Genomic DNA, 20,782 nt, shown 5'->3' with positions numbered 1-20,782 from the left:
ACAAGTTAGTGCATTTGCTGCTGCTGCTTGCCAGGCGTAGTGCTATTAAATTTCACTTTGTATTACTCTGTTAAGCCAGTTTTACTACTGATTTATTTTTCTTGTTGCTGCACATTGGCTCATATTAGTTGTAATGTTGCATTTGCTTTGCTAATTTATACTGCTGCTTGCTTTGCCAATTTGTATTTTTTGTCATTGCTGTTTGTGTTGATTTGTTTTGTGCTGCTGCATTGCCTCGCCTCTTAGTTTATGCATCTGAGCTCAGTGGATTTAAGTTAGCTTAATATGGGGTAGGCTGTATAAGAGAACGAGTTGTGATGAATTGGAAGAAATGCATTGAGAAGCTATAAGAAAATGGTTTGGACAAAAAAAGGATTTTGAAAGAGGATATGAACAAAAAAGTAGGGTTTAGGGACAACAGGTTTTGGTAGGATGTTCTTGGAAATAAAAGATGAGGTAAGATAATGGAAAATATATAATGAGGTAAGAAATATGTGAACATATAAATACAGAAAGCATGCTTGGATAGGATTTTTTTGGTGGAAACAAATGTTGAAATAACAGGAAAGATCTGTGGAATGAAGTTTTGGGTTGGACTGCAGTACCAAATGTTACCCTGAAAACGAACCCTGTCTTTCCTTTTGTATTATTCCGCTATGTGTTTATGTACCCTTGTGTATTTGTCTTTTTCCTGTCTTTATGTATTTAGCTAATACGATTTAAGTTGTAGAATTTTTCTAGTACTGAGCTACATTCACTAAGAGGAGGAATACAGTTATCCTCAAATATAATTTGCATTAATAATATGTTATTTTCTTTGTAAAGATGTTTATAGTCATTATTAATTCTGTTCTGTTTCAATGCTCATGTGTGAAGTTGATGTTTCAAAAGTTATTCTGATCTTTTATGTATGTACATATGTCATAATTCTTGTAACACTGATGTACATGTTATTTCAATTCTTTTGTGAAGCCTGTATTAGTACAAATGTTATCTATATGGTTATGTTCTTTAATGATGTATTTTGTACCTTTGTTATAGTATTCGCATGTTGTTGTTGTTGTTGTGGTCTTCAGTCCTGAGACTGGTTTGATGCAGCTCTCCATGCTACTCTATCCTGTGCAAGCTTCTTCATCTCCCAGTACCTAATGCAACCTACATCCTTCTGAATCTGCTTAGTGTATTCATCTCTTGGTCTCCCTCTACGATTTTTACCCTCCACGCTGCCCTCCAATGCTAAATTTGTGATCCCTTGATGCCTCAATACATGCCCTACCAACCGATCCCTACTTCAAGTCAAGTTGTGCCACAAACTTCTCTTCTCCCCAATCCTATTCAATACCTCCTCATTAGTTATGTCATCTACCCACCTCATCTTCAGCATTCTTCTGTAGCACCACATTTAGAAAACTTCTATTCTCTTCTTATCCACAATAGTTATTGTCCATGTTTCACTTCCATACATGGCTACACTCCATACAAATACTTTCAGAAACTACTTCCTGACACTTAAATGTATACTCGATGTTAACAAATTTCTCTTCTTCAGAAACGCTTTCCTTGCCATTGCCAGTCTACATTTTATATCCTCTCTACTTCGACCATCATCAGTTATTTTACTCCCTAAATAGCAAAACTCCTTTACTACTTTAAGTGTCTCATTTCCTAACCTAATTTCCTCAGCATCACCCGGTTTAATTTGACTACATTCCATTATCCTCGTTTTGCTTTTGTTGATGTTCATCTTATATCCTCCTTTCAAGACACTGTCCATTCCGTTCAACTGCTCTTCCAAGTCCTTTGCTGTCTCTGACAGAATTACAATGTCATCGGCGAACCTCAAAGTTTTTACTTCTTCTCCATGAATTTTAATGCCTACTCCGAATTTTTCTTTTGTTTCCTTTACTGCTTGCTCAATATACAGATTGTATAAAATCGGGGAGAGTCTACAACGCTGTCTCACTCCTTTCCCCACCACTGCTTCCATTTCATGCCCATCGACTCTTACAGCTGCCATCTGGTTTCTGTACAAATTGCAAATAGCCTTTCGCTCCCTGTATTTTACCCCTGCCACCTTCAGAATTTGAAAGAGAGTGTTCCAGTTAACATTTTCAAAGGCTTTCTCTAAGTCTACAAATGCTAGGAACGTTGGTTTGCCTCTTCTTAATCTTTCTTCTAAGATAAGTCGTAAGGTTAGTATTGCCTCACGTGTTCCAACATTTCTACGGAATCCAAACTGATCTTCCCCGAGGTCTGCTTCTACCAGTTTTTGCATTCGTCTGTAAAGAATTCGCGTTAGTATTTTGCAGCTGTGACTTATTAAACTGATAGTTCGGTAATTTTCACATCTGTCAACACCTGCTTTCTTTGGGATTGGAATTATTATATTCTTCTTGAAGTCTGAGGGTATTTCGCCTGTCTCATACATCTTGCTCACCAGATGGTATAGTTTTGTCATGACTGGGTCTCCCAAGGCCATCAGTAGTTCTAATGGAATGTTGTCTACTCCCGGGACCTTGTTTTGACTCAGGTCTTTCAGTGCTCTGTCAAACTCTTCACGCAGGATCTTATCTCCCATTTCGTCTTCATCTACATCGTCTTCCATTTCCATAATATTGTTCTCAAGTACTTTGCCCTTGTATAAACCCTCTATATACCCGTTCCACCTTTCACCCTGCCCTTCTTTGCTTAGAACTTGGTTGCCAACTGAGCTCTTGATATTCATACAAGTGGTTCTCTTCTCTCCAAAGGTTTCTTTAATTTTCCTGTAGGCAGTATCTATCTTACCCCTAGTGAGACAAGCCTCTACATCCTTACATTTGTCCTCTAGCCATCGCTGCTTAGCCATTTTGTACTTCCTGTCGATTTAATTTTTGGGACTTTTGTATTCCTTTTTGCCTGCTTCATTTACTGCATTTTTATGTTTTCTCCTTTCATCAATTTAATTCAATATGTCTTCTGTTACCCAAGGATTTCTATTAGCCCTCGTTTTCTTACCTACTTGATCCTCTGCTGCCTTCACTACTTCATCCCTCAGAGCTACCCTTTCTTCTTCTACTGTATTTCTTTCCCCCATTCCTGTCAATTGTTCCCTTATGCTCTCCCTGAAATTCTCTACAACCTCTGGTTCTTTCAGATTATCCAGGTCCCATCTCCTATCTCCTCGAATTCCCACCATTTTGCAGTTCCTTCAGTTTCAATCTGCAGATCATAACCAATTGATTGTGGTCAGAATCCACATCTGCCCCTGGAAATGTCTTACAATTCAAAACCTGGTTCCTAAATCTCTGTCTTACCAATATATAATCTATCTGATACCTTTTAGTATCTCCAGGATTCTTCCAGGTATACAACCTTCTTTTATGATTCTTGAACCAAGTGTTAGCTATGATTAGGTTATGCTCTGTGCAAAATTCTACAAGGCAGCTTCCTCTTTCATTTTTTCTTCCCAATCCATATTCACCTACTATGTTTCCTTCTCTCCCTTTTCCTACTGACGAATTCCAGTCACCCATGACTATTAAATTTTCATCTCCCTTCACTACCTGAATAATTTCTTTTATCTCGTCATACATTTCATCAATTTCATCATCATCTGCAGAGCTAGTTGGCATATAAACTTGTACTACTGTTGTAGGCATGGGCTTTGTGTCTATCTCGGCCACAATAATGCGTCACTATGCTGTTTGTAGTAGCTAACCCGCACTCCTATTTTTTTATTCATTATTAAACCTACTCCTGCATTACCCATATTTGATTTTGTATTTATAACCCTTTAATCACCTGACCAAAAGTCTTGTTCCTCCTGCCACCGAACTTCACTAATTCCCATTATATCTAACTTTAACCTATCCATTTCCCCTTTTAAATTTTCTAACCTACCTGCCCGATTAAGGGATCTGACATTCCACACTCCGATCCGTAGAACGCCAGTTTTCTTTCTCCTGATAACGACGCCCTCTTGAGTAGTCCCCGCCCGGAGATCCGAATGGGGGACTATTTTACCTCTGGAATATTTTACCCAAGAGGACGCCATCATCATTTAATCATACAGTAAAGCTGCATGTCCTCAGGAAAAATTGCGGCTGTATTTTCCCCTTGCTTTCAGCCGTTCGCAGTACCAGCGCAACAAGGCCGTTTTGGTTGATGTTACAAGGGCAGATCAGTCAATCATCCAGACTGTTGCACCTGAAACTAATGAAAAGGCTGCTGCCCCTCTTCAGGAACCACATGTTTGTCTGGCCTCTCAACAGATAACCCTCCATTGTGCTTGCACCTACGGTACGGCCATCTGTATCGCTGAGGCACGCAAGCCTCCCCACCAACGGCAAGGTCCATGGTTATGTTATAAAATTGTAATTGACACCAGTTCATCAAATTAAGTAACTTGTAAGTTACATTTCACTGCACACGTTTCTATTGGTAATAGTATATGGACAATATGTGAGAAGTAGGGACTGATAGTGTTTGCACGTGTGTTAATAATTCAGCAAGGGACTGCTTAACAGCATTGCTGGTTCTAAGGACAATTCCAAAAACTTTGTGAGTGCACAAGTGGTGGTTTATCGACTTGCTATATTCTCTGCAAGACTCTTAGATGGTGATTGTGCACCTGCACAGTCGCAGCAGATGGCTGCTGGCCGTCTCTACAAGGACTACAGTGGATCTGCACCTTTGATGACTCACCAGGACCATTATTTCTACAAGGATGCCGTGGGTCTGCACCTCTAGTGGCCCACCAATACCATAATCTCTACCAGGGCTACAGTGGGTCTGCTCTGTGATCACCTACCTACCAGTATTCTTCAAAACTTCGACTGACTCTGCTGTGGGTTTGCCCTGTTGTGGCCCATTACCTGCCTGAATGTCAAGAGTCAGCACTGTCTTTCCGTTAGAAGGACAACACTACTTCTTCAAGACTGCATGGAAATCCACTACTTCTGTATGCATTTTCTTTTACTGCTCAGACTTTGAGAAAAACACTGCTATTTTACTGTGATGAACGACCAGGACTGTCTTTATAGACTGTGAGAAAATTTTAGCTTTTGACCAACATTGTATCAATAAGTGTGTGCCTTTGATTTCTTTGTTATTATAATTATGAAAATTTTTTCCAAATCTGTATTGGCCACTGCCCAAAACAATTTGTAAAATTTTTTGTGGGGAGCGTGGGGGCTATGTAAGTAGGCTGTTTAGGTTCTTATATTGGTAACGCCACGTAGCGCTCTGTATGAAAATCACTGGTTGTGTTGCGTGCAGTCTGTGGCTAGATTGCATTGTTGTCTGCTATTGTAGTGTTGGGCAGCTGGATGATAACAGCGCGTAGCATTGCGCAGTTGGAGGCGAGCCGCCAGCAGTGGTGGATGTGGGGAAGTGAGATGGCCGATTTTTGAGAATGGATAATCTGGAAGTGTGTCCATCAGAAACAGTACATTTATGAGAATGGATGTCATGAACTGCTATATATATTATGACTATTAAGGTAAATACATTGTTTGTTCTCTATTAAAATCTTTAATTTGCTAACTATGCCTATCAGTAGTTAGTGCCTTCCGTAGTTTGAATCTTTTATTTAGCTGGCAGTAGTAGCGCTCGCTTTATTGCAGTAGTCGAGTAACGAAGATTTTTGTGAGTTAAGTGATTTGTGAAACGTATAGGTTAATTTAGTCAGGGCCATTCTCTTGTAGGGATTACTGAAAGTCAGATTGCGTTGCGCTAAAAAAATATTGTGTGTCAGTTTAAGCGCAGTCTCGTATAATTGTTATAATTGTTCTAAGGGGACGTTTCACTAGTTGCAGAGGAAACTGCAGGGAATTATAAATACACACAATAAGAGTGTTATCATATTGCTGTCTTATTTTTTGTTTCCTTTCAAAATTCATTTTTCTTTCATAACAGCAATCCAGATGCATACACCATTACTGATGGGTGCAACATCTGGATTTCGAACAGTAGCAGTGAAAGAGGCGACGCAGGTTTAAAATGGCTCTTGAGTTATTTAAGAATACTTTAAGGAACTACTACTTATGACCCAAATTTCATGTTCCTTAATTCCCTACAACTATTTTTCTGTGTAGTCTTAATAAAGAATAACTGCAACAGACTAAGACACTCTAATTAGAAAATGAATAACATTTTTTTTATTCAAGCATAATTATGCTCGGCATCTATTTAATTGCATGTTTCTTGTGATGTCCTGTGCACTTGCAACAATAAGATTTATTTATTTTGTATTTCACTAGTTCTTTGGCTTTGAAATAACAATAGATTCTCTACCTTTGGCGAAGTTGACACCCCTGTCATCTTCAATTGTAGTTCAGTGTTTTACATTTGAGTTGAGGGGCAATACTAATACCAAGACCTGGTTATTATCTTCTCATTTCTGTAGCCTTTATTGTGTAACACATATTCGAATATTGTTTTGTAAAGAAACACTATGACTGAGACTAATTTTCTTCTTATACAGTGTGTCTTTCAAATTACATGTCTATGATGATCACATACTATGTTAAAAATTCTAAAAAGGGAATTAATTTATTGTTAGTATATATAATTCTACAAGGAACCTAGACCGACAACGCCTAGGGTTGTCACAATGGAATGAAATTTGGAGGTTTTGACGCATACGATAGCTAGCTCTGATATTGGGAGCTTAGCATGTGCCTGGACAATATAATGTCAAAGAAAACACTTCAGTGGAAAATGGATAAAGAAAATGTTTATGGGACATCTGGTACTTCAGGACGCAATGGAAACCAAGAGATGGAATTAGTGATACGTCAGCGACTGAAACAGGATGAAATATTAACAACTGAACAGCTGAAGCCTGCAGTCTCATTCGACAGATTGTCTATGTCAATCATTCGGTAGTCTTCTAGTTGTCTGCCTGTGCGACTTATCTTTGGAGCGAAGATTGTACTTTTCTCTTAGTAAGACATTTAAAGTCTTAAATGAGTGAGAGAAAGGAATTGCTTGGTGAGCAGGAGGAGGGAGGTGGAGAGGACTCGAGAGTTGCCACATGTCTATGATGTCAGAGACATGGAACTTGGCTGTGTATCAATGCTTTGTTAGTCGGTAAGGTCAGAGATAAGTCGAGAGTTCTTGATGTGATTAAACTTGCTCATGTCGTATTTTTCATATTGCAAATATGTGGGGTACGATTGTATCAAGCTGCTGCAACAGGGGCAGATGTGTACCACAGGACTGATAAGAACACATTGATAAGGGACAGTATCTAACGTTAAAGAAGGATTATTTGGTACATTTAATAGTTACCTGCATGGTGAATTATCCTAGTTTGTTTGTGCAAGACATTTCGTCAAGGAAAAACCACCATTTCTCCTACAGGAGCATGATATTTCATCGGCAAGAGGGCTGCTGAAAGAAATTGGCGAGGAAACACTAAAAACCATGTGAAGAATTCAAAAAAATGTTGAGGCATTTCAATACAAAGGGAAACTGCCTAGTATTAAAATTGCTGTACTAATGCAGGAGCTGGCTGTGATACTGCAGAAATTGTGCAGACACTAATACCTTATGGACCTGGATATAGCGCAAAATTTTGCTGGTGTTTTTAACAACATGGAGAAGTATTATTACTTAACATCAAACCTTAGCTTCTGTCTGTATGAAGACTACTAAAGAAACAGCAATGTGGTTGTGATAAACAATAAAACTGTTGGAATAGGTAGTGCAAAGTGAAAGAGTTGCTAATCTAAAATAAATGTTTCTCACAAAGTTATACCTCAAATGACAAACCCAGGAATGAAGAAACATATTGGTAATCATCTTACTGATTTTATAAAGTGCTCTGACATACATCTTGTCTAAAGAACATTTTATTAATAGACTGGAAGCTAGAATTTATAACTACAGAATGGGTGGTATGCTTGATCATATGGGGGACTATCTAAGTGTATAAAATGCGAACATGTAGTAACATAGAAAACATAAGAATTTACTGTAAACATGAGTTGAATGTGGTCATAAAATAGAGGACTCACAGAGAACTATGGCCCCAAGTATTTTTACTACATTAGTGAATATACAAAACATGTGATTCTAAATCTTTGTTCCATGTGAACCTGCTTAAAAAGGATAGTTGTATTTTATATCGATGTGATTGCTGGACATTGTGGACCTAGCAAGTTTCGATAGAATACGGGGTAGTGTTGCTATGTTACACCAAGTAAGATGTGTAATGGTTTATTGAAAGTGTAATGGAAAATAAAAGACACAATTAAAATCCCCATATGATCTTGAATAGAAGAATTGCAAGATGGAATGTGAGGGGATGTGAAGGTAGTACACAGGGAAAAAAACTGGGTACGTTTTGGAATTTGAAAACAACCTTTTCTGTATTTAAGAATCCTGGAAAAGGAATCAGACGTTTCACATGTATATTTAAATTGTAAGATCCAGTTAAGCTGTAAGTTACTAAAACGACCAAACAAATATGAAGAATGAGTCGTTTCCTGTGTATAATGAAAAGGTGAAAATTAATAAAGATTTGTCAGGATAATTTGTTTTCCTAATTTTAATCTTTTCAAAAATCCTGAAAAAGTCTCCAGTTCAAAACGATCTGTGTGTGTCTATTGGTTGATGACATGCAAGTAGGTAGTTCAGTGACCTTAAAAATTAGTTCGAAATATCCTACATCCGTTCCTTTTATACATGAGCCGAAGAATTACTACAGAACTTCTAAAAACATCAGGTGACGAACGTTCAGTCTTCGTACCACCACTAACATAGCCTCAAGAAGGACTTAGAATCGAAATGCCAATGTGTTTACGTATTTCGATGAATATTACAATGAATCTAGTTATGGAACTAACTTTCCGGCTCTTCATTTTTGGGTGAATCATCGAAGTTTAGGTATCAAGTGAATTTTAACCTTTATATAGCACCATATGTGAGACACCTATATTTAGTACTCTTATGGAACAATAATACAGACAATTTAGACATCGAAATACCATTGTCATATATGATTTGAGGATCATAGTGTTTTACAACACAAGGGGAACAAATATCGAACTTCAGTCATCCCCAATTAGGGGTTGCAGAAGATAAGATGGCCGATTCAGGAGTACATACTGAGTCAATGGAAGTCTCATTTTAATGGTCGGTGAGATACTGGGTTGTGACTGGGAGATATAAATATGTGTTTACCTGCTTAGAAGTGCTCTGATTGACATGTATCCAAGAAAGATGCTTGGCTCAAGAGAACCCAGAAGACGAACTGAAAGCTATTTCGGTCTGTTAGCAAAGGCGCCCGGGTAGGTTATGTGCTACCATAGCGCATTATCTCCAAATTTCGCTGTACTGTTCTGAGGGATATGTGCATTGTACATCCTGCATTGTTTTATTGTTTTCTGGGGCTATTTCACGAGGTGTTGCTCATATGTTAGCAGTGAAAACTCTATGGAAACGCCGCTGCTCTCGTGGTTAAGCTAAGGCCGTCGGCTACTGCGTTGTCCATGTTGAGAGGTAATGGCTGAAATGTGGCGTTCTCGGCACACTCCTGACACAGCGAATCGCAGAATATTGAATTCCTTGACGATTTCCAACATGGAATGTACCATGCGTCAACTCCAACTACCATTCCCCGTTCAAAGTCTTGATTCCCGTCGTGGGCTCATAATCATGTCGGAAAGCTTCTTACGTGAATAACCTGAGTACAAATAACAGCTCTGCCAATGCACTGCACTTTCATAGCCTGTGTAAGCAGTACTAATGCATTGTGTGTACATGCATACCGCTATTACATCACTTTTGGCACTGCAGTGTGCAATGTACTATATTGTAAGTAATAAAATACACGAGTATCGTCTCGCGTAGTGCAAAACCTGAAACCTTGAAGGTGCTCACTGTTTATCAACAGAGTGTGAAAAAAGAATAACTACTAAAGAGCAGTAAGTTTGTAAGTCCTCTTCGGACACGTACAATGCATAGTTCATTTCTTATTTAAAAAACAGTTCTCGATATCTGGGCATACAACAGCTCTCGTAATTTAGCCACAAACGTGTAGCTTACCCGTACGTAAATGCATCACGTGATAGAAGATAGATTATTACTTTTCGATTAAGAAATGAAATGCCTTTATTTGAAGAAAACGCACTTCGCACCAAATGTTGGGAAAGGTACTACTGTACTTTTTACTCTAATTACTGTGACTCAAACGTGCGCGAAAATGCAAATGCACACATCTTTGCTAATCTGAACAAAACTATTAACGTTTCTGAATGAGACGTGAAATAATACTGTACTTCGAATGATAATTCAACGCTGGATTACTGCATACCAAGAAACTACTCAACAGATTCATAAACGATGTTTCAAAAAACTTAGTTCGCGATATATTAATTGCACTGCTTACTTCCCAGTTTTTAACCTGAAGGGATTTAGTAAATCTCGTGGTATTGTTGCCCGTTCAACGAGTAAAAACTTTCATTTTAAATTGCTATTGCTGAGAAATTTAGTACATCAGTCTAATGATTACGACGTGGATGGTTTCACAAATCGAATGAGACAAAGCTTTGATTGGGACTAGGTATAGGTTGCTATCCTAGGAAACACTGAAAAAGATGAACAGGAATTTACGAAATTGCAATTATAATAACATAGCTGCGTTATTATTTTAAACAAATATATGTGTTTTACGTGCTAAATGCTCTAACGGTCCCTTATTAAGTTCTCTGTTTCCATGGAACATTTGAAGACTACATACAGCCAACTCCCATTTTGCGGATGCGGATTATGTGGTTTGCGGAGTTCGGTGATCTTTGAAGAAATTAAAAAAAGTGTAGCCTGAAATGCACCGCTGTAATTGAAACGAACAACTGTTCTAGGACCAAAATATTATTTACATTTCGTGTCTCACTTGTATTTTCTCTAAATTAACAGTGAAAGAGAACTGCTGTATGTATCTCACACCTCTTTGTTCTCTTTGCGGTCGCACGCGAATACTAATCATTTGCATGTCCAAACAGGCGGAACGTTTCGTGGGAATTCGACGCTTGTTGCAGGCTATCTTCATGGTCTTGCAAATTTAATGAATAAAAGCGTATTTATACTTTTGAAACACAGCTCGAATTAATTCTGTAATCAGTTTTACATTATATTTTTTACTCACAGCAAAATAAAAATGGTCGGAAAAATATTTAAAATTGATTCTCGTCAATGAACAAAAGATTACTCACCACAGAAAATGCTAGAAGAAACGAATTTAGATGCAGTAATCGGTTGCTGCCACATTTCTACACAGGCTCATCTCCCAGATGCTTTGTCCTCATAACTCGCTCCGCCATTACGTTTGAATGAATAATAGATACTGACTTTTTTTAGGGACCAGTTAAATGCCACGGAAAATTGTGCACGCGCTGGAACATCCTCGCTCATTATCCGGGTTGTGCGAAGTACAAGTCGTGGAAAATCATTAGAATTGCAATTCGGTGACATGGCGCACTACCATACATAAAAATTACATCGTTGTTTGGGAACACTAAGTCCATGAATGGCTGAAAAGGGCCTCATTTGGTTCAGCTGGAGTGGAAGACCCAGTCCATTCCATGTAAACACAGCCCGTAGCATTATAGAGCCACCATCAGCTTGCAGTGTCTTGTTGACGCCTTTGAGCCATTGCTTCGTGGCGTCTGCACTGTAGTCAGACCCTTCCATCAGATCTTACCAAATAAAATTTGCGCTCATCTCATCAGGCCACGGTTTTCCAGTCGTCTAGAGTCCAACCGAAATGGTGAGGAGCATAGGAAAGGCGCTGGGGCGATGTCGTGCTATTATCAAAGGCACTCACGTAGGTCGTCTGCAGCCATAGCCCATTAGCGCTAGATTTGGCCGCACTGTCCTAACGGATATGTTCGTTGTACGTCCCACATTGACTTCTGCGATTATTTCACGCAATATTGCTTGTCTGTTAGAACTGACAACTTACGCAAACGCCGCTGATCTCGGTCGTTAAGTGAAGTCCGTCGGTCACTGTAAGGTCCATGGTGAGAAGTAATGCCTGATATCTGGTATTCTTGGTACACTCTTAAAAGTGTGGATCTCGGAATATTGAATTCCCTAACGATTCCCCAAAGGGAATGTCTCATGCATCTAGCTCCAATTACCATTCCGCATTCAAAGTCTGTTAATTGCTATCGTGCGGCCATAAACACCTTTCATATGAATCACATGACTAAAAGTGACAGCTCCGCTTATGCACTACCCTTTTATACTTAGTGCACGCGGTACTACGATCAACTGTGTATGTACAGTCTTAGACATAAAGACTGTCCGAGTCGTTCACTTATGGTGACCAATAAAACTGACCACCCCTCACAAATCTAAGTCCGGCCATCTGCACAATCTGGCAACACTGAAAGATGTGGAGGTGTTAGGAGGAAGTATTGTCTACTTCCGACATGGTGTCGGAATGTGTGAGCCAGTGATCTAGTGGTAATCGTCGTGCATTGTAAACTCCGCTTGTTTGCATCCAACTGTATTTTGTTTTCCACATTTCGGATCTCGTTACAGTTAGGAGTCTGAGTGAACATCGAAGATAATTCGCTTCACATTATAACCACCAGCAATAACACTTACTTCCAGTAACAATTCCGCAGGACAGCTCGTGGCTAAGTCGTGATGAGAACAGCTTACGCTCGAGAGTTTCTCCTTTGCTGCAGCGGCTACCGGCCACTAACCCGACGCCACCCGCCGCCTGAAATCCGGCGCCGACCAGGTGAACGCAGCGCGACGCTGTCAGTGTATGTATCAACTGCCATTTTCGAATCAGAGGTTCTAGCTATGATCTTGCAGCTAAGCATTTGATTTTGCATACGTTGAAATCATGAACTACGGTTAAGCATTGTAAAATTGAGTCGCAAGTAGAAAAAGGTGCAACAAAAAATGGTTCAAATGGCTCTGAGCACTATGGGACTTAACATCCATTGTGATCAGTCCCCTAGAACTTAGAACTACTTAAACCTATCTAACCTAAAGACATCACAAAACACCCAGTCATCACGAGGCAGAGAAAAAAGGTGTAACATCTGCAACAAAAATTTTACTTTTGGTATAACAGAGGGGTGAATGCAGAGGAGGCAGCTAGTAATATTTCAACTGTGTGTGGAGCGAGTGCTTTTGGGAAAAATACGCCAGAAGAAGATATTCTTGTTTCAATAAAGGTCGTTCTGGCATGAATGATTTTCCACATTAAGGAAGACTCGACTACTGATATATGTGGCGGATTACCATTTAACCATCATGCATTTGCATTCAACAGGCAAAGTTCAGAAGTCTGGTGTAGGACTACTTCATGCTCTAATTCAAAACAACAGAAATCAACGGGGTGACTATAATTGAACGTCATTAGGTCGCCCATTGAGCATTCCTATGGAGTACTGTTACTGGTGTAGAGCTATGATGCCTTTATCGTTAACTTCCCAATAAGAAATGAAAGGCTGAGCTCCACCAAAAGAAGTAAACTCGAGCAAAGAGTAGTGTGAACATAATATTTCACATCTGATAGCTCCAAAAGTGTGTTTTGGGCTACGAATTCTGCCCCAAGGGGTTTGTGCTCACAGCTGGAATTTGTAGCCAACAATTGTATGTGTGAAATCTTATGGGACTTAACTGGTAAGGTCATTAGTCGCTAAGCTTACACACTACTTAACCTATATTATCCTAAGGACAAACACACACTCCCATGCTCGAGAGAGGACTCGAACCTCCGCCAGGACCAACTGCACAGTCCGTGACTGCAGCGCCTGAGACCGCTCGGCTTATCCCGCGCGGCGTAGCCAACAACTGAGACACCTTTCGGTCGCAGTGTAAGAAAATCGAGCGACAAAACTACATCACCTGTACTACTGCATGATAACGAAGTCTGTTGATTTGACAAACAAAACTATGCAGGAGATTGATAGGGAAGTCGTCTCTCAGGCAATTGTATTGATAGGGAAGTCCTCTCTCAAGCACTTGTCCCTCTCGTCATATACTTGTAAAATTTTACCTTTCCTGCTCTTGATCGATCAACCGTCAAGGCAATTCATTTCTAGACGAAGATACTCTTCAAACTACACTGGTTTAATGACATCGTTAGAACAAGTAGGTTTCTATGGGCGTACAATTTTGCTTTAGTATTGTCACATTATTTTAGATATCGCGAAAGAAAATTCTGCTGGTGATTAATTTGTCTTTGTTCATTACTGTTGCGTTCAGTAAACTAATGGAAAACCCAATTAAAATATTCACTGTAGTAATACAAATTAAATTCAGCTTACAGCAGAAACATCACGACGGCAGTCTATCTTAATAAATCATTAAGTATCTGTAAGACGACTGAGCCTATTTTAACATGAATTAGTAGGATATTATCGACTTTTGACTTCGAAAAGGTCTGTATTTACTTCATTTCCTAGATCATTCGCAAGTATTATGAAAATGTGGCATTTCATAGATAAAATTATGTATTCACAACAACAAAAAATATGTCGGCAGAAAACAAAAGTGGTATTATGAATTTGGCGGTAATGTAAGGTTTTCGCTTTGGCAGTAAGGTTTTCGCTTTGACACTAAGGGCTACTAAAAGTAGCAAGACGAATTTTGCTCGAGCGTTGTCTTACGATTCCCTTATTGAGTTTGTATCTTATTGCTTGTAGCTCTGTTACAAAATAATTAAAATCAGGCTCTCAGCGAGTCTCGAAAGGCGAATGAAAGCAACTTGCACCTTGTAGCCAAGCATGTTACCTGGGAACTGGTTTTTTCCTAAAGTGGGTAGACATCCTTTTGAGGTTGAATTGTTGGAAAGTGTCAGGCAGACGCATGCCGTTGGTGTAAGTGTTTCGGTGTGTTGAATTCGTACCAATGATTTTTCTGTAGGTTTTTTTCTGTCCCAAATAGAGCGTTGAAGTCTCCCATTAATATTTTCACGTCATTTTGGTGAATTTTGCTCATAGTTTTTTGGAGTGTGTTATAGAATTTTTCGACATTTTCGGTGTTTTTCTTATTTACGATGTTGATTGGGGCATGTGATTGATGAGTGTATATTTTTTATAGGGGCTCTAAATGATTGTTGATGGGTGTGTTTTCTTTGACAGAGTTGATGATAGATCTGTGTTTGAGGAATGCCATGCCGAAGATTTGTGCGCCTTCCGCTACCTTTTGTTGTATTTTGCTCTTGAAGATGCAATGGTTTCCGTAATGCAAGGTTTCACTGTCAGTTAGTCGTGGTTCTTGAAGAGCAAGGATGAGAATTTTTTGTCGGTCGATTTCTTATGTGAGTTTATTTAGTTTTCGTGTTTGGATCAATGTTTAGATGTTTAGTTTTCAAATGCATGTTTTCTGCTTGTAGGGTAATTTTCCAGAGATCTTCGATATTCTCTGCCGTGCTAGCCTGGGCCGGCCGCGTGGGCGAGAGGTTCTAGGCGCGACTGCTCCGGTCGCAGGTTCAAACCCTGCCTCGGGTATGGATGCATGTGATGTCCTTACATTAGTTAGGCTTAAATAGTTCCAAGTTCTAGGGGACTGATGACCTCAGATGTTAAGTCCCATAGTGTTCAGAGCCATTTGAACCATTGTTTTGCTAGCCTGGCTGGATTTCCCAGAGTCCGAAAATCCAGCTGCAACCTGTCGATGGGCGGGTTGTGTACCACCTGGGGTAAAGCTGACTTGCTTGCACAGTTCATGTCTGCTTGTGTTTTATTGGTTTGGCCTGGGTAATATCAGGGCCGGATAGGACCAGAGGGTGTTGAAGCCTTTAGAAGCAAATAATTTCACCCTATCTCATTGAGCTAACAGATGGTGACCAGAGTAGCGGTGATTTTCACTCAGACGTGTCTGGATTTTGAGTTAAACGGATTGAGTAGCCGTTCAGGATTGAGTTAGTATTTGGTTGACCCCAAGTATTTGATTTCCTCGGTACCACCCATATGGGGGAGGCTTTCCCCTACCCGCCACATGGGATTATTATTATTATTTCCTTCACTTTCTCAGACGTTAAGTCCGGTTAAAAATGGAGTGACGCGGACTTTGATCAAGCGTCACTTCCTTTTAACTGTACGGTATGTGTTATATTGCATTTAGGAACTTTCGGGTAATTGAACATGTATCAATAATTACGGATTTCTGTAGTTGTATATATATGTTTGGATGTAGCTGTATTGCATTGATGTACTGTTGGATATTGTGTGGTATGACTCCTGTAGTTGATAGTATAATTGGTATGATGTCAACTTTATCCTGATGCCACATGTCTTTGACTTCCTCAGCCAGTTGGATGTATTTTTCAATTTTTTCTCCTGTTTTCTTTTGTATATTTGTTGTATTGGGTACGGATATTTCGATTAGTTGTGTTAATTTCTTCTTTTTATTGGTGAGTATGATGTCAGGTTTGTTATGTGGCGTTGTTTTATCTGTTATAATGGTTCTGTTCCAGTATAATTTGTATTCATCATTCTCCAGTACATTTTGTGATGTATACTTGTATGTAGGAACGTGTTGTTTTAAAAGTTTATGTTGTAAGGCAAGCTGTTGATGTATTATTTTTGCGACATTGTCATGTCTTCTGGGGTAATCTGTATTTGCTAGTATTGTACATTCGCTTGTGATGTGATCTACTGTTTCTATTTGTTGTTTACAAAGTCTGCATTTATCCGTTGTGGTATTGGGATCTTTAATAATACGCTTGCTGTAATACCTGGTGTTTATTGTTTGATCCTGTATTGCAATCATGAATCCTTCTGTCTCACTGTATATATTGCCTTTTCTTAGCCATGTGTTGGATGCGTCTTGATCGATGTGTGGCTGTGTTAGATGATACGAGTGCTTGCCATGAAGTGTTTTCTTTTTCCAATTTACTTTCTTCGTATCTGTTGATGTTATGTGATCTAAAGGGTTGTAGAAGTGGTTATGAAATTGCAGTGGTGAAGCCGATGTATTTATATGAGTGATTGCCTTGTGTATTTTGCTAGTTTCTGCTCGTTCTAGAAAGAATTTTCTTAAATTGTCTACCTGTCCATAATGTAGGTTTTTTATGTCGATAAATCCCCTTCCTCCTTCCTTTCTGCTTAATGTGAATCTTTCTGTTGCTGAATGTATGTGATGTATTCTATATTTGTGGCATTGTGATCGTGTAAGTGTATTGAGTGCTTCTAGGTCTGTGTTACTCCATTTCACTACTCCAAATGAGTAGGTCAATATTGGTATGGCATAAGTATTTATAGCTTTTGTCTTGTTTCTTGCTGTCAATTCTGTTTTCAGTATTTTTGTTAGTCTTTGTCTATATTTTTCTTTCAGTTCTTCTTTAATATTTATCTAGTCCTATTTTTTGTCTGTATCCTAGATATTTATAGGCATCCGTTTTTCCATCGCTTCTATGCAGTCGCTGTGGTTATCCAATATGTAATCTTCTTGTTTAGTGTGCTTTCCCTTGACTATGCTATTTTTCTTACATTTGTCTGTTCCAAAAGCCTTACTTATATCATTGCTGAATCCTTCTGTTATCTTTAGTAATTGGTTGAGTTGTTGATTTGTTGCTGCCGGTAGTTTTAGATCATCCATGTATAGCAAATGTGTGATTTTGTGTGGGTATGTTCCAGTAATATTGTATCCATAATTTGTATTATTTAGCATGTTGGATAGTGGGTTCAGAGCAAGGCAGAACCAGAAAGGACTTAATGAGTCTCCTTGGTATATTCCACGCTTAATCTGTATTGGCTGTGATGTGATATTATTTGAATTTGTTTGGATATTAAGTGTGGTTTTCCAATTTTTCATTACTATGTTTAGGAACTGTATCAATTTAGGATCTACTTTGTATATTTCCAATATTTGTAGTAACCATGAGTGGGGTACACTATCGAAAGCTTTTTGGTAATCAATGTATGCGTAGTGTAGCGACCTTTGTTTGGTTTTAGCATGATATGTCACCTCTGCATCTATTATCAGTTGCTCTTTACATCCTCGTGCTCCTTTGCAACAGCCTTTTTGTTCATCATTTATAATTTTGTTCTGTGTTGTATGTGTCATTAATTTCTGTTTAATGACTGAAGTTAATATTTTGTATATTGTTGGTAGGCATGTTATGGGGCGATATTTAGCTGGGTTCGCTGTATCTGCTTGATCTTTAGGTTTCAGATATGTTCTTCCGTGTGAAGTGTATCAGGGAATGTGTATGGGTCTGCAATGTAACTGTTAAATAATTTAGTTAGATGTGAATGTGTTGAGGTGAACTTCTTTAACACGAAATTTGCTATTTTATCACTTCCAGGGGCTTTCCAATTGTGAGTAGAATTAATTGCTTGGGTGACTTCATGTTGCAAAATTATCACTTCAGGCATTTGTGGTATCATCTTGTATGTGTCTGTTTCTGCTTGTATCCACCGTGCATGCCTGTTATGTTGTACCGGGTTTGACCATATGTTGCTCCAGAAGTGTTCCATGTCTGTTATGTTTGGTGGATTGTTTATTTTAATGTGTGTGTTATCTATTGTCTGGTAAAATTTCCTTTGGTTTGTGTTGAATGTTTGGTTTTGTTTCCTTCTATTTTCACTTTTTTTGTATCTTCTGAGTCGTTTGGCTAATGCTTGTAATTTCTGCTTCTTTTCGTCTAATTGCTCTGTCGCTTCTTGTTGTGAGATTTTACCTAACCTTTTTCGTTCTTTTTTCCGAGATTTCATTTCTTGAAAATTGTGTTAGCTGTCCGATGTCTTTTCTCAGTTTTTCTATTTTGATCTGTAGCCTGTGTTGCCATGCTGGTTTTGTGGGTTTCTTCTGTGTGTTGGTTGGTTCTGATCTCTGCCTAGTGTGTATATTTAGTGTAGTGAGTGCTCCTATATAAACCAGTAGTTGTAACTCTTCCATAGTTGTGTTTTCATTTATTTTGTTATGTATGATTGTGTTGATAGTTTTTATTGTTGTTTCGACTTGTGGGTTATTTGGTGGTCTATGCAAGAATGGTCTAATGTCTGTATTTGTGTCTTTGTATTCTATATATGTTAGCTGAAATTTTTCTTCTATATCTAAAATCTGGGTCACTTCGTGTTCTATTTGTGCTTGTTCTGGTGGCTGTCTTAAGATTTCGTTTTCCTCTAAATTGTTTAATTGGTGCGTGTTGTTCTTTGTTTGTTTGCTCTGGGATGTTTGAGTCCATTACTGTATTTTCTTCTTCTTCTGATTGCACATTATTTTGTTCCAGTTTTTGTTGTACTTGTTGTTTGATGTTTTCTAATTCTGACTGGGGTATCCTGTTATTTTTTATTATTACACGGATCTGATCAGCTAGTCGTTGTTCTGTTAAAAATTTTAATTCTGGGTATCTGGTAATAAATGTTGTGTATACTTGTGATCTGTATCCAATTGTGTTGGTTCCTAGGTTTGTTGCTTGGTAGTAACAGAACATGAGGTGTCGATTAACTTCATCTGACCATCTCATCCTCTGTCTTTGTTTTCCTTCTAGGGTGGTTGCAGGAAGCATATCCTGCAAAACACCTCTATTTGGATTTAAATCATTTTCCAGTTGGCTAGCAGTGTCGATACCATTGTGGGTGGGGATAGGGTTCAAGCGTCGTCCCCGACCATGACGGCGCTTGTCCGAGGCTTCTTTAGTTCTGTCCTGAACCAACTAATCACACTAAAAGGGGGGTTAGCCCTATTAGTGGTTTGTTCTTTTCGTCACCTTTTACGACTGGCAGAACATACCGGAGGCCTATTCTTTTCCCGGGCCTCCATGGGGATTATTATTATTATTATTATCATTATATCATCAGCAAATCCGATATGGTGTATCTTCCCACCACTGAAATAGATGTGTATTGTTCGATTTAGTATTTCCATCACATAAATGTGGGTTATAATTACGTTACATTTCTGCTAGTAGACATATTTCTCACTTTTTCTTAAACAGTTGCTCTATCAAAGGAATTTATGTGCGCAGTATTGTTGCAATACAGACGTTCACATTGTCTGATTTCTGTAATTTCATTTCGATACCAGATCGTTCTATCGGATTCAGCCAATCAGTCTTAATGTGTATATCCGACTACGGCTCTCATCATATGATAGACTGGGTAAACCACGTTCTTAATCGGACTGTTGAATCTAGGTCACTAATCTACGACAGGGCCTGAATTCTTAAACACTATGGAAAATACTAATACAATGTGCTGATTACAAATACGTTATTTATATATAAATATGTGAAATAACGAGTTAACAGTTTATGTACAGGAGCAGAGCCCCATCCATCACAGCAGAGCAGTGCCAGATTGGTTTCACGACCAAGAGAGTGTAAAGCTGTTGCCGTTTGTTCCACGGTCACCGAACATCAGCCAGATATAGAATATGTGGGCAGAGGTAACAAGGTCATTGACATGTGGACCTACAAATGCAAGCGACCTATTGACATGTGGACCTACAAATGCAAGCGACCTTTGGACGAATATAGAAAACGTATGGTGGGAAGTAAACCATCACGCTGCACTGTCGACGACTTAATGACATTAGTGCCCCTACGCCTTCGAGAAATCTTACGTAATCTTGGTTACTAAAAGTATACTCGTCCACAAAACCCATGTAGACAATTATCTGATAATCGGTCAAGATTTGCTTTGTCGCAGCTCTTTGCAATGTAATTGAAAAATCTCATCCACTCGATGCCAACTGAGGAATTGATTGGTGCATATGTTGTTCAACACACAGTAGTCGTCACCGTCACTGGAATCAACGACTGTTGTGTTTGTGTGTATGTGTGTGTGTGTGTGTGTGTGTGTGTGTGTGTGTGTGT

Source organism: Schistocerca americana, chromosome 3 (genome assembly GCF_021461395.2).
Source record: "Schistocerca americana isolate TAMUIC-IGC-003095 chromosome 3, iqSchAmer2.1, whole genome shotgun sequence".
Taxonomy (NCBI): domain Eukaryota; kingdom Metazoa; phylum Arthropoda; class Insecta; order Orthoptera; family Acrididae; genus Schistocerca; species Schistocerca americana.
This window is presented reverse-complemented; position numbering follows the sequence as displayed.